Source organism: Varanus komodoensis, unplaced genomic scaffold (genome assembly GCF_004798865.1).
Source record: "Varanus komodoensis strain SLA01 unplaced genomic scaffold, ASM479886v1 scaffold1, whole genome shotgun sequence".
NCBI classification, from domain to species: domain Eukaryota; kingdom Metazoa; phylum Chordata; class Lepidosauria; order Squamata; family Varanidae; genus Varanus; species Varanus komodoensis.
Genome location: NW_025335268.1, coordinates 57,920,927 through 57,936,400, shown reverse-complemented (window position 1 = coordinate 57,936,400; position 15,474 = coordinate 57,920,927). Strand labels below are relative to the sequence as shown.

Here is a 15,474-nt window from a genome sequence, read left to right as displayed (position 1 = left end):
CAATTCCAAAATTATGGGATAGCACACTCTCAGAAGATGACAGAATCGCTTGGTATTTTTAGATCAAGCAAAGCAGCATCAGGTGGACTTCCTAAAGCATGACTTCAGTTATATTAGGAGTGTCTTGTAGAATCTTACTTTTTTGTTGTTTTCCTTCCCAGTGTTTATTGCAGTTTAGCCTTGGATTGTGACATCCTCTTTCCCAATATCCTGTTGAGTTGGAGTGCTTTTTAATGGCTAGTTTGTCTTTTTTTTACAGTAATTAGTTTTTTCCTTAAACAGTAAAACCTGCAGGAATATATTACTTTAAAAGGCAGCATAGTCCAGCTAAATAAGCACCAGACTGGCGTTACCTGGGTTTCTGTACCTTTAATTGTTCCAAGGCACTGAAAGGTGGGCAAGCCCAGTGCTTGCTGCACATTCCTTCATACAGGAATCTACATCTGAGTGGAGCTTCAGGTGGAGACAAATGGGAGCCAGGAACTTCATCCTGTCCTGAGGCCTTTCTGTATCTAAATGGCTAGACACAGTCTGTGAATGAATGCTTAACAGCCCTAACCCAGATAGTCGCCTGAGAATGGGTGCTTTATTGAAGGCAGTTCTCTGTTTGGATTAACTGAGTTCAAAGACTTTGGACCATTGAATTCACAGACAAGTATAGAACTGGTAGGAAAACTACCTGCTGGCTACTCTGTGGAATTTCATTGACTTGTGCAGTAAGGACAGTATGCCTATGGAGACCGTGGGCTTTTCTACATTATGCTTTTGGCCGACCAACTTTACCAAGGCTTCTGTTCCTGGATTTTTTATGCAAAGATCTGTTCCCCTGTGGATTTTTTTCTTGGTTTTTCTTTCTCTGTCTTTCTGTTATGTTCCTGTACAAATGCGCTGAGTAGCATTATGGTATAGTAGATACACTAAGATTTCATGCCACCATTCAGATATATACCATGCAGTCTTTGTTAGGAAAAATAAGGTTGAAAAAAATTGGAGAGGCCCTGGAGGATAACAACATTGTGTAAAAGCATCTGCAAACTACTGTGTGTGAGGAATCAGTGCACAACAAAAGCTGCATGTAGAAAGGCCCATTGAAATAGTTGCAACTATCTTACCCATTTTTGTATGTCGCAAATCATCCCAGTGCACAGTGATTTATAGTTCATTCATCTGAAGTTTTGTGAATGTCCTGAGCAGCCTCCCAAATATAGTGCCCTACAAATGTTGCACTACAATTTCCATCAACCCCAGCCAGTATAGGCAGTGGTCAGGAATTGTGCTGGAGGTGTTGAGCATCTTGGAGACAACAGACTGGAGGATGCTAAGGGAGCGGAGTAGAGGGTCCCAAAATGTTGATAGAATCCTGCACTGTTGCATCCCCATTTTTATTGGCTTTTTACCATTCCCCAGAATTCTATTTCCTTTTGATTTTTGTCCCCAGCTTCTGTATAAGAATTGTCAAGTGAATAATCTTTTTTCTAGGTGCATGGTTCAGTAGTAGATATTTCAGTACTTGAGGGAGGGTCACTGAGATTTGTGAGTCTGTACAATAAATTGTGCTAGAGACTTAGAGAACTTCCAGAAGGAGGAAAAAATATCAGAATAACTTGTGCAGCAATTCCATCTTTTCCTCCTTAACACAATTTTTGTTAATGATCAGAAGACAGAAAAGAGGTGTAGGAAAATACAGGAGGGTTACAAATGACACATGACATTGTCTAGACATCTCACCTCCTATAAAATTCTGTGAATGAGGCAACATAATTTCTCAATAAAGGCTTTTCTGGAAGCACCATTGAACTGCTCAGTATTGAATATAGATGGGAAATAATGTGCTATAAGAACAGCCCCCACAAGAAAATGAAACATTTCCTTAGAATGATCATTCGTTTGTAAGGTGGCACAAATTTATGTCCCCAAAAATGGGAACTATTTTCCTCAAGAATTTGAGTTCTGTTGCCTGCCTTCTCCCAGGTTTGGGTTCACGCTCTCATTCTCTCTCCCCCTCTGGCTTGCTTATCTTGATTTGAGATCTGTTTTTAAAATCTTTCTAAAGAGCTAATTTAACTCAAGGAGGAGTGAAGGCACTTGATTTATAGGAGTGTCTTCTATTACACATTTCCTTTGGAGCCATGTATTGTTTACAGTCTTGGATTGTTATTATTATTGCCTTTCCGGTGACACATCACCACAGCATGGCCTCCTTTTAAATGGTTTGTCTTGGCTTTCTGACCTGTCGGATTCATTTAGCAATAATGAGAACTATCCATTGCAGGAAGAGTTATTTTAATCATAATCATCCTAAAGATATATAATCCCACAGTGTAACAGAGGAAGAGCAACAGTCTGTGCATGCATGCAGTGGCTAACAGAGTTTGTGTTTCCTGAAGAATGACAAATTAGAGCTCATCAAAGCTAATTTTGTAGTCTTTTTCCATGAACAAGGGGAACATTTTGTTTGGGTCTTGTCATGTGAAATGCTTTAAAGTCCATTTAAGTCACTGGCGAATCACATGGGACTGACCCACATCTTACTAGTTGCTTCTGAGTTTTTGCCATAAGAAGAACGGTGGAGTGGCTTGACACACACCATATGCACCATATTCTCCTTCTTCTGACAATAATATTGGGTGGGGTGTTGCAGCCTTCCTTTTGATGAGCTCAGATCCAGTTTCACCAGCAGCACATTTACTGTATCTTTTACTTGGGGAAACATTAGTGCATCACCTTTCCATTCTAGACAGATTTCCAGTGCAGCATAATTAGCACCTGTGGGAACCGAATGGGTACAGTAATCTGCATTAGGTAATACTTTAAAACTTCTCTCTTGCCACTTCAGCTGAGATCAGTGTTCTGGGAATTTAGTTCTAAGCTAATAGTGGTGGAATGAGGTTAGGCAGTTAGCAAATGAAATGCTTTTCCAGTTCAAGCAATGTAAACAAGAAGTAACCAGAGTGATCATTTTAGGGCCAGATGGGCCGGGCTGGAGGCAAGGTGAAGTGAGTAGCCACAGTTTGCTACATGCTTCCATGCTTGCAGGGTCGCTTTCTTAAATGGAAAGTGTTTTTATTCATTGACAAAACAAGTTAATGTTGTCACCTAGCAGCATAAACATGTTGACAATTATTAAAATTGTTAGAACAACTAAAACATTCTACAGCCGCACCATATGACCTCTGATCAAGTGCGGCTTACTGGTCATGTGAATCAGTCCTTGATTTGTTTTGATTTGGCAAAGCAAACTTTTCAAATGCATGGTTATTTACCTTGTTTACAGAGTTTGTGTTTACAGAGTTGTACGGTAGAGATCCTGATCCTGCACCACTTCAGACTTCACATGGAAGTTCACATAATAAAATGAATTTATGTGCAAGAGTTTTTCCTGCCCACAGCAAAGTAACATGTCAAGGAGAAGAATTCTAGCTTAGCTTCCTCTCTCCCATGGTACTTTTGTTTGAGAACTGGGGAGCAGCGACATGGAGGAGCAATCTTGTGTACCTCCATCTGATAATAAAGCGTAACTGTGTGCTTATTTTCAAATGCTAATATCCATTTTCTAATTACGTTGCAAGAAACAAGACAATATTGTATGGGCCTCTCCTTAGGATTGTATAATTTCCCAGGGATCCACAAAATAGACTCCAAAAATTCCAGATCATTGGTGGGGGGAGGGGGGTTGCAAACTGAGTGTAGCACATCTAGAGCCACAGTGGTCTCGTACTTGACCTTCTCTGCATATACTGTTTCTAACTTAATTGTGGAGCTAGTAGAACATATGGAAAACATGTTCAGCGCAGTGCAACCGATGGTTAGCTTGTGTAAGCACACTTGTCACCTGATTACTGCATTGTTATGTCTCTGTCAGCTTGCATGTCTTAATGGACTATCAGTTATGGAATGTCAGCTCTAGTGGATGTGTTTAAGAACCATTCTTTCACGATATATGCATTTTTTAAAAATCCTGTCAAATGCCTGCTTTGTGCACCAAATACAAGATTCAGGTTGACTTTGATACTTCTGAAAGTGCACTACTTTGCCTTGAGCCATTTTGAAGACAACCTGTTTTGCCACTGGGCTCATGAGGAGCCTTGTTTTGGAAATCTCCAATGATTAAAATTGGAAAATGAAAACAATGGCTGTACATTTTTTTTTTTTTTACTTTTTCCACCGAAGGCATAGTAGCCACTTCTGAGTAGATGAAGCTTGCCAAATGTCAGATGAACAGGTGCAGCAATTTTTGTGCTGGCTGCCATTTATACAAGAGATGCGTTTTAAAGTAGAGACCTGAGCCTTTTTAATTTCTCTATAGAATTGGGTGAAGTTTGCAGGCATTGTTGCCCCTCCTTAGGGGGTAAAGCCCTAAGCAGAAAAAAATAGGACTGTTTGGTACAGAAAGATTCATTCAAGAGGAATTTTTAGCATTTGGAGGGGCAAATGCATTTCATCCCTCTTGTCTGTGGTTTTGGGGCTTTTTAAAAAAAAACAATAACTTACATTGCAACAGTACCACTAGGCAAATAAGCTGGAATTTCAGAAGGATAGGTTTAGGGATCATAATTGAATGAAAAGCAAGTTTGTTTGTTTTCTGCTGAGTTGACACCAATGGATGATTTCCTTCACTTCTTGCAAAAGCGCTCTGCTTTGAAGTAAAAAGGAGAACCATGCTAAGGTTATTCCCTGATTGGAGGTTATGTCAGGCACAAAACTATGCCCTCACCCCACTTCCAGCTTGCTTGTCATTTTTGTTTTATGGCAAGCTGGGGGATCAGGTATCCATTTTAAACTGACTTCTCTGAGACATCTGAAACTCTCCAAACATCTGAAATAGGTCTTGACTCTTAGGATAGCCTTGAAAGTAAGGTGCACCTTAAACTATGCTCTTGGAGCAGCATGTTTTTTTTCTGGATTCAAGTTTCATCCAGAGTGGATGCATACCCTACTGGCATATTAGGATATCATTTTGGAGTCAAAGGCAATGGAAACAACTCTTGCACTAACTGGACATGCATATCATTAAAGTCCTGAAATGTATATTTTAACATTTATCCTGTATTGAGCATAAACTGCAACACAGGCAGATATGGCATAACTTGAACATGGAACAGAGAGAGTAAGTCAGCAAACTGAGGAAGGGCTTTCAAATGTGTCCTTAGCACCATTCCTTACCTCCAGGTTATCATTATAATACATGACCCTGGTCTGTAGTTCATTACCATTGCTCCTTAATTAATCAATGGCTGATTATCGGCCATGCTATGAGGCTAGTAAAGATGTTGAATTTCTGAAGAACTGCAGGTATTACGTTAGCTACAGATGAACTGAGTCACTATTGCAAAACAAAATCAGTAGAGGTTTGAGAGCTATAATGGAACAAGTGTGTTAGGTGTATATGAGAATTTCATTTCTATTTGCAGTATATTTGAACAAGTCTCATTTGCAACCCGAAATGCAACTGTGCATGCATTTTCAGAGAAAAAGTTGAGATGTTTCCAGATTTGCAAGGCCTCTTGAAAACTTTGCATTTCTATACTTTGTGAATTGGGAGAGGGATATTTTGGGTGCACCATTAAAAAGGAGGCATTTTCCCAATCAGGAAAAAAAATATGACAGTCATGTTGGGAAATGTAAAGGAGGTGAACCAAGCTTCAAGAAAGAATTTGGAGAGCATCCACAAGCTTGAACATTGCATGTTTGCCAGTCCCTGGTATGTTTTTCTGCTTAGAGGTGTCATCCACCTAAGATCCACACACATCCCTACCCCAATCTGGGGAAGGTAGTCCCTCCCATATTCAGTGCAGCAGTTCAGCAGACAAGGTCCCAAGATTTGTTCTTGCACACAGAAACTAGTTCTAATACTCCCTTCCTGATAGAATGGCCTTTGAGCTCTCACCAGGCTTAGAGGGAATCCTATACTTGAAAGAAATTAGAAGCATTGCATGCTGTTCCACTCAGCTGTTCATTGTATAGAACCCCTGCCTTCCATTTGCCCATGCTTGTGTCTTATATCCACACTCCAAGGGGCAGTAGCTTCTTCCCAGAATCCCAGGTTTTTGCTGGACAGCACCCAGAAAGGTAATCAAACAGTCATTCTTGCTGTCCCTTTCTGATTCAAGTATGGATGGAGGTCAGGCAACAAGAGGTATTCAGTAGATTTCCAGAAATTGGGTGCTGGGGTTTTATTTTGCATGTCATTCATGAGGTCAGAGTTGCAAAGGATTGCGCATCAAAAGAAACTTGACTCTCAGTGGCTGATCTCTGGGCAAAACGCTCCCTGCAGATCAGGTGTGTGGGAGCCCTAAGGCACTTATGCTGACATACTCCGTGGAACAAGTTGTATTGCATGCCCAAGGCTGGCCCAGTGTCAATATGTGTCATACACTGACCATCATGACAGATTTGCTAGATGGGATTTCTGTAATTCAGCCAAGCAGTGCTGTGCCTTTGAACCTAATGCTGAGTTTATAGCAGATTTGCTGATCCATCCAATTGCTTGCTCCTAAAATAATTGGCAAAGTCAAGATTCATAATTAGTTCATTTTGACTGGAATGGAAACACACAATACTGCTCTCATTCTCTGAACTTCCATGAAAGAGACCTTTCCATGATAGAATTGTGTATGTTTCCATTCCCACCTGATAGAAGAAATGTGAAAAGCAAAATTGCACATGACTGTAAGGCCAGAAGCTACACATTAAAAATATCTGCTATATGCATTCCAAGAAACGTAAAATAGAAAGGGAGTGACGCAGAGGACACTTCAATTATCCAGTGCTTTACATGTATTTCAGACGGCAGCTGTGCCAGCAGAACCCCATGTGCCTAACATTTAGCATTTTATTTTTAAAACAGATTTTAATTTTTCTTTTATATAAATGTGTGAGTCACCACATATAAGGCCCCAAAATTACACGAATAGCAGTGGAATAGGCAGCCTAGCTTGTGGGGTCAGGGGTGGGGGGCATACAGGACCTTCCTCCATGCCTTGGGATGCCTTAGGCCAGCCTTAAGCTGTTGTGATGGTAAAGGTAACAAATGCAGGTTTCCACAAGACAGAATTCTAAACTTTCTGGAAGCCGGTGTTTGTGATTATCTGCCCATTTAAAGATGCTGTGGACATTCACTGACCTTGCTCTGTCTTGACTTCTTTTTCCTCAGACCCTTCATCTGACATGAGTCCTAAAGAAGAACAAAAAAAACCCTTTGCCAAAATCAACTGTCAGCAAGGACAGGGATACCGTTTACAGCTTACAACCTTTGTGAACCCTGCATTATTTTCCTAAAGGAACAGAGACTGTTAATGACCCCAGAGCTTGAGTGATGAACCCTCTTGTCTGGAATTGAATTCATCCTGAAGTATGCAAAATCTTCCTCTTATGGGGTGGCCCAGCACCAACTTGAGGATACGTTGCATCCGCCACCACCCTGTTCCAGAACACACTGTGTAGCCTTTACAATAGTTTATTTGTCAATCAGTTATATGGTGTTCCAATATGTTAATGGGTTGCAGGATGTTATTGACTGGCTTTTCTTTTTCAGGGTTTCCCCCACCCCACCTCCCTAAGGTGTGAGTATTTTTTTTCCTCTCTGAAATGCTTTAATTTTTCCTCGTGAATAGGGAATGCAAACTAATATATGCACAATGAAAAGTTGAATCCATTTTGTCTTGAAATATCAACAGCACTTGAATATTGCAGTCTTTCATAGCACCTACCAACTGATTGGATTTAAGAGGTCCTTTATAAGAGGGGTTAATGTTTGCTTTTGGTTTGGGCTTTTTACTTTTCATTTGGGTCAATTAGTTAATTGGTTGGTTCTGATCCAGTCTTTACAACCCCAAGCTATTTTCCTAAATTGAAGGGTACATTTTCCTTTCTATTGTCAGCACCAAGAGTGTGGATTTTACCTCACAAATTTAGCCACCGCCGTTGCTGCATTCTAGCCAGTGTTCAAAGGGTGCGAAGGAGAAGGGCATTTCGTTGGTCTTGGTGAGTCAGTAGCTGTCAGGCCCAACCTTGCCTTGTCTGTTATGCTAGTCCTTCTGCCCAAACAGCCGCAGTGATTTTGATTTTGGGGCGGAAAATGACTGAGTAAGCTGAACTGTTTTCCACTTTGCCAAACAATTTGTCCATAACGACCTGGAGAGCAACAGCTTGCTCTCACGTGAATGATGATGGTGACGATAAAGACAAAAAGCTAAATAAAAATGACTATATTGCATGAAAACAGAGTTTTATGTATATGGTATGTGCATCATCCAGGTCATGGGTGATTTATTGCATTGATGATTATTTTTACATCCTCTTCTTGATTATTCTTTCCTTCTTGTGATGTATCATTGAGGCTGGGAGGAAAGGCTGAAGGAGGGCAGCAAGAAGAGACATGGAGGGAAAAACCATACAGGTAGCTTTTCATAGGAGCGTAGACTGTAATTGGATAAATTCCACTGAAAACAAAGTAGTTTTTATATATTTTGCTTATATGGGTTTCTTTTGTAAATTTATATAGTAATAATGACTGGCAGTTATGGTGCTGTGCAGGTCCTGCTTGACTACCTTTTTCGTTATCTTTTTTGGGGAGTGGAGCAAAGAGGGGAGGAAAGAAACCCATTGGTACGTGATTTTTTTTTTTTTTTAATGGTGTGAGGACACTTTGGCTAGGACAACATAGACACACTTCTCCAAAGTGATATATGAAAAACTTTTGGCATAAAGACATAATACATATAAATATATAAATATATTTTATTATGTACAGAAACGGATCATTATGCATGAATGTTAGTTAGGAGAACAGACTAGCATTTTAACCCAAAGTTTCAGTGCATGAGTTTCCACTGGCACATGAACCATGTACTCTGTGGTGTGACTCCCTTCAGCCACCACACCTCTGTGTGCGTGCATATATAGGGCACAGAAGCACACACACATACACACGTCTGTAGGCCCCGTATTGCTCCTTCGTTTCTAACCCTCTGAGATAATATTGGTGAAATAACAGCTCCTCGTGTGATGGAAGTTTTGTTTTGTACTGTAGCCTCCTTTTGACTGTGCTGCGCTATTCTATAGACAAACTTGTGAATTCCATCATGCAGTGCATAACTGAATTATGAAAACTGTGCTGTTGTGGTTCTAAATAGGTCATAGAATATAAACTTTCCAAATACTTAAGATTTTTTTATCATTTAAAGAAAATACAAACTATTTTTTTAATGATTAAGGTGGTATATTTGTCAATGGCAGGGTCATGTATCATATTTCTTTAATTAGAGACAACCAATGTGTGTTTGTTCTCCACATTGGAAAGGGCTTCCCTGAGAGGAAAACACTATAAAATTGTCATCTGTTCCAGGGGCTTAAGGAAAGGTGTCAGTTTATTCAGAGAGATTAAGTTATAGGTACCTATTACCAAAGCTAGTTAAGAGTTTGTTCACATGCCTTCAGTATATAAGAGTAAATGGTACATCATTAAATGTGAATTCAGCTAATGATGTCATTTTGGGGCGTTTGTTATTTTCTTCTCTAAAAGCAATGTATTTGGAGATTGACAACTTATTTTATTTCTAAGTTTCTGTTATCTCAACAGGAAATCTGTGCATAAAAAAAAAATATCTGGTACTCACCAAGCTTTATGGTTTCCTTGTTTGACTTCTCCTGTTGAGTTTCCTTAATCTACTTGAGGGTATAATATATCAGGGAATTCATGTAGAGCAGGATTGGACAAAAGGCAGATCTCTGGATACTTTGTATTTCAACTTCCAGAGGGTCTTCCAGCATAATGAATAGCCAGGAATTATGGGAGGTATAGTCTAAAGCATCAGGAAATCTATTTTCTGACCACCTCTGATGTAAAGAAGCAGACAGATCAACCCTCTGGTAAGCTCTAATTTTATTCCAGTGATTAATTTGCATCCATCCAAACTATGGAAACAATTTGGCCAAAGTTAAGCATGTTATTAAGGTCCATTGATTTCAATGGGAGAGAGTTAAACACCTGCCATGGACATTAGTGAGACTTGAAGGTTGCCCTGTTTTCTGGGACGTAAATCCGTACTGAAAATAGTTTGACTTCTGTGTAAATATACATGGAATCAGACTGTATTCCCACAGTCCTAAAGTATATCACATGATTGCCACTGCCTCCTTCCACAATTAACACCCATAGAATTTTGTAGGATAATTTCTACCCATGTCAAACCCAAGTGAAGATGTCCTCAGTGGATAGGCAGCACTTCTGTTTTATGAGAACATGAAAGGAATCGCTGCTGCCTGGAAAGAGGAAGAGCAAGTGCTGTGGCTCCGTGGTAGGGCATGAGCTTTGCCTTCAGGGATGCAAGATTCGATCCCTGGCATCTCCAGTTACAGCTAGAGAAGATCTTTTCTGAATCTCTGGAATGCTGCCAGTCAGTTTTGGCACATCAGATCAGATGCACCAAGGGCCTGACTCGGTAGAGCAGCTTGCTGCCTTCTTGAATTGTTTATACTTTCTTATGATTCCATCCCAGGTAAGTGAAAAGGATATTTAAACTAAGGGACCCTTCTGAGTTAAGGTTGTTGGATAAATTTACAAAGGATTCAAATAAGTTCAGATTTCTATGAATCTGACCTGTGGGCTCTGCAGCAGAGAAGCTTTTCCAGAGTTGCATAGATCCTACAGACTTGCAAACCATTTTTAAACTTTCCATAATTCTATGCAAATTTTCTCATACAAAAATATGAAAAATAAAGAACACCAACCTAAAATACACATTCCCCACTTAGACTAAACTATGTAAATGCATGTTTTAGGGGGAATTGTGTATTTTGGGAGGATGTGTACTTCTTGGAAGTGTGATCTTGCACAAATCTTGCAAATGCATTTGTGCAAAATCCAGTTCTGTCAACGGGCAGGCAAAAGATGCCTTGTGATCCGTCAGAGAGATGGAACAGAACTTGCAAAGTCCATAACATCCCCTTTCTGGGTAAACAAGGAGCCTCTTTGCAAATGAGTTAAGCTAGTACTAAGAGAACAGACAGCTTGGCTCTGTTGAGTTTCATAAGATAAAATCAGAAAATAGAAACCACCACCACCCAGTTAATTAGCTTGCAATGAAAATGCATTTTTCTGAAAAGATGTTACTTGTTTTAGAAATCCAGCAACTAAAGTGCCTACTGTAGTCAGACTGGACAAGATCACGTGAAATATAAGCACTTTGCAGCCTGATTCTGTATGGGTTTACTCTGAAGAGAGTCCTACACATCATGTATTCTGTTCTCTGTCACAGGAATGTTAATATGAATGGAGTCCGTGGAAGCCTGTCAGTTGCTCCATTGTTTTCTATAGCTGGACTCCAAAGGCTCTCACAATACTTAATTCCAGATCTTTGGATTCAGTCCTCAACTGGGAGCCCAGTCAAGAAATCTTGCTCTTAACCCAACCTCCCAGCATCTGCACTCCAGCTTAAAGGCAGGCTTAAGTAGATTATGTCCTTTCTGTGTCATCTTTTACCTAGAGAATGGCCACAGTATCCACAATTATTTTCCAATTTGCTTCCCAGAGCCACACCTAATAATATGGTAATTCACTTTGCTTAAAGCAAACACCTGGGAAATCCTCCGTTAACTATTGACCCAGTTTTGAGATAACACTAACCCATGGTTTCATTACAAGAATGAGCTGTGGTAGCCTCAGGCTCACAGCGCCTTTCTGTTCTATCTGCAAGGGGAGAAGATTGAAAGCTTCCATTTTTCATTTGAATAAACCACAGTTTATTTTGGTCAGTTCTGATAACAAACTAAGATCTGAAACCATGTTTAGATCCTGGTTTGTTCATACTAGCCACAGTGAGGTGAAACTCGTTTTTTAAGTTCAAATGTAAGAAATCAGTTGGGGTGGGGGGTTTCATACATTTAAAATCTCTTTTTTAATCAAAGTGAAGGTGATTATGAATACAAAGATGAGTGGAAGCTTTCAATCCCCCTCCATTTGTACCTGAAAGAGAAATGGTGTGGGAAGTGCAAGCCCAAGAATCACTGCACTTGACACTAAACCATGGTTTACTGTTTTCTGAATCAGACCTTCAAGCCAGATGGTAATACATCTTTCTAAATTCAAAGGATCCTTTGGCACTCAGACTATATTATCAAGATGTGAACATAAACCATTTACCGTAAAGTAGTTTCGAACTACTTGCATTGACTCCACATAGATGATTTAAATTCTCCACCATCACAAGTATCTACCAGCCAAAACATAAGGGCTCAGTTCTGAAGAACTTTGAGAACTTCAACCCTAACAGCATTTAAGCATATGAGATGTTATTCTTGATCTGTGTAAACGCTATGGTACATGATCATCAATATGTGTGAACAGAATCAGTTACTCTGATGGGTCTGTGGGAACTTTGCAGACTTGTTGGATTATTTGTGGGGTTGTATTTATAAAATTAAGTAACCCATTCCAGTAACCTTGGCTATTGAATTATGAGTCCATTAAAAATTGAAATCATGTCCAAAGCAGTTTCTTTAACTGTCTTTTGAACAGATCACAGCTCTCTGTTTTTAGACTACGTCATAGTTCTTTAACTTCACTTTTGCTGAAATAAGGATCTAATGATGGGTTACCAGGCTGCTGCCTGTCATATCTAAACTAAATGCTAGGACACTTATTTCTTGGAAGTGACATCATTGCTTGGCGACCAACTTCTGTTCACTGTTTTCTAAACATGATGTATATTGAAAATACCAGCAAATGTGAAGGGGGACCAGATATAATTTAACTTCCTAAACAGAGGGGTGGGGAATGTATTGTATATTATGGCTTCACGTGTAAAACTTTTTTTTAACCAAAAAAAGTTGCATGAATGGACAAAATATGTATACAGTATCTGTAAAACTGTCTTACCTGGGTTATTTCTTTCACTGTCAAATCACATACTTTGGAAGAATATTCCATCCACTGCCTTAGTGCATGGCCGTCTTTCCTAAGAGGTGCACAATTTTTACTTTTCGTATGAGCTACCTTGCCGTTTCATTTGAAAGCTGGCACTGTTGTAAACTCAACGGAGGCTTTTGTGAAACCAAATGCTGACATAGGTGAATATACTACCTTACTACTTAATGACTGGATGTCAGTTTGATTTGAAAACTTCCCCCTTTGCAAATGAAATAGCTGTGCAAAGCTTAACTACACTTGATGTTTAGTAGATATTGCCTTGTGTATTCCATTCTTAATTGTAATCTAGTTTGTAAAAGAAATTGTGACGCATGTAAATAAAGCGTAAGGATCTCTATGATGAATGTATAGACTTGTTTTCCTTCTTCTTTTTTTCCTTCATAGAAACTAAATACCTTCTGGAGAAAAAGTTAATCTTCCATGCACTCAATTCTTCCTTATGAAAACACTTGTTATACATAGTCATTGTTATTCTTTCCCCTCTGCAGTAGTAGAGCCAATCTGTGCAGGAAAAAACAGCTAGACTAGGTCTATACCACTTCAGGACCATGGAGGGTAGGGTTACATATCTAAATCATAGTATCATAGAACAGCAGAGTTGGAAGGAACCAGAGGGCCATTGGGTCCAAGCCCCTACTATTGCAGGAAACTAAGTTACACCATCCCACTCAGATGAAAATCCAGAAGCGTTTTGAATGTCTCTAGCAAGGGAGAGCCCACAACTTCCCCAGACAATAGGTTGCATTTTGGACTGCTCTGGCAGTGAGAAAATTCTTTCTGGTGTATTATCTATACCTGGTTTGTTATTCTGTGTCCTGCATTCTGGGAGGGAGGAGAAGAGATTCTGTGCTCCTTTGTAACAGCCTGTTGATGGCAACTTGCTATCATTATCACCCCTCAGTCTTCTCTTCTTGAAGCTGAAAATGCCTAGTTCTTTCCATCTTTCCCCATAGGGCTTTGCCCCCATTTTCTGAATCATCCTTGCATGTTTTTGCATATTAAACATTTCCGGCATGTGAAAAGCTGGAGGTTCAGGCAGAAGGATTCTTGCCTAGCCATCTCCTTGTCATGCTTCTTTTCCGTGTGCAGAAAGTTTTGTTTTAATATGGAGCTACTCGTTTGTTTGCAAGATCTGAAGGTGAATGCATTTTATTTAACCAGTATACTCTAAGGGGTATACATACAGAGTATGAATCTGGATTCAGATTCCAGCATGCTCATCCAACTAGTGTGATGGCCCCAGACAGGTAGGTCTCCCCTCTGCCTCATTCCCTTTATGTGAAAAGGGAGCAGCATCATGCTGCGACACAGAACCTTATGCACATCAATGAGAATAGGGTATGTTACCAATCTGGAGCATGCAACCGCATGTGTGGTGAGCCACGGTGGTGTGGTGGTTGAAGTGTTGCCCTGGGGACCTGAGAGATCCAGGTTCTAATTCCCATTCAGCCATGAAGCTCACTGGGTGACTGTGGGCAAGTCATCTCTCTCGGCCTAACCTACCTCACAGGGCACAGGGTGGTTCTTGTGAGGATAATATAGAGTGCAGGAGGACTATTTAAACTCCCTCAGGTTCCTTGCAAAAAGTGTGCGTGCGTGTGCGCACTTACGCATGTGTGCATGCTTCCACCAGTTAAACATTTGGGGCTAAATGCCGTCTTTTTCCCCTTAATAGATTTCCTGTGATAAGAAAAAAGATGGAAGAAACAGTGGGAAAACGTGAGTGGGGGGATTATCAGTGGGAGACCATGTCAACTAGACTTCCCAAAAGTTACATGAATGATGTGACAGTCACCTCATCTGCAAATATTGTGTGTGGAGACAAGACACAAAGCTGTTTTAGCTTCATTGACTGAAAGCCTGCCATTTGGAATGCGCGCTTTGTCCAAGATGCCAGAGATCATACAACAATACAAGTAAGGCTGAGACCACAACAGCACATAACCATGCACCACTGACTGGAGGGCTGGTTCATGCGATCCGCCCTGCCCTGCAGTAACGGTGCTCACTGGCCCCTCCACTGTGCTACCCAACACCAGGCTGCCTCTGGTTCCCAGGATGCAGGACTTGCTTTGTCCTGCTGTGCAGGACTGGAAGTCACGGCTGAAATTGCCACAGCCTTAAGCATCAAGGCCTGAACAGTTTTTCAGCTGAAGGAAAGTTTGCTGTAGTGGTAAGCAGAAAGTGATTGGAGGAACAGTATCCTGGAAAATGGGAGGGAAGACAAAGATCTTAAGTATCACATATTGTGAGAAGGCTCTTGGAATTGTTGATCATAAGCAGAATTTGAGTAAACAATGTGATGTGGCTGCAAAAAAGGCAAATGCTATTTGGGGCTGCATTAAGAGAAGGATCACTCCCAGATCATATGAAGTTCTGGTTCTCTTCTAGCACAAGGTGGGCCTCATCTTGAGTACTGTCTTCAGTTCTGTACCACAGTTTAAGAAAGATGCAGACAAACTGGAAAGGATTCATAGGTGTTCAGGATGCAGCTGGACAGCCATCTGCTGGAATACTTTTATTGGAATCCTGCACTGAGCAGGGGA

General features: G+C 40.4%; 1 protein-coding gene across 1 annotated transcript in view; it reads left to right on the top strand.

Moving 5' to 3' along the window:
• The window catches only part of FOXO3 (forkhead box O3), a 132,234-nt gene extending 118,958 nt beyond the window's left edge, over positions 1 to 13,276 (top strand). The window contains exon 3 of the mRNA XM_044426851.1: positions 7,154 to 13,276. The gene's annotated coding sequence lies outside the window, so the exon portion shown is untranslated. The remainder of the gene's footprint in view (positions 1 to 7,153) is intronic.
• The last annotated feature ends 2,198 nt before the right edge of the window (positions 13,277 to 15,474 follow it).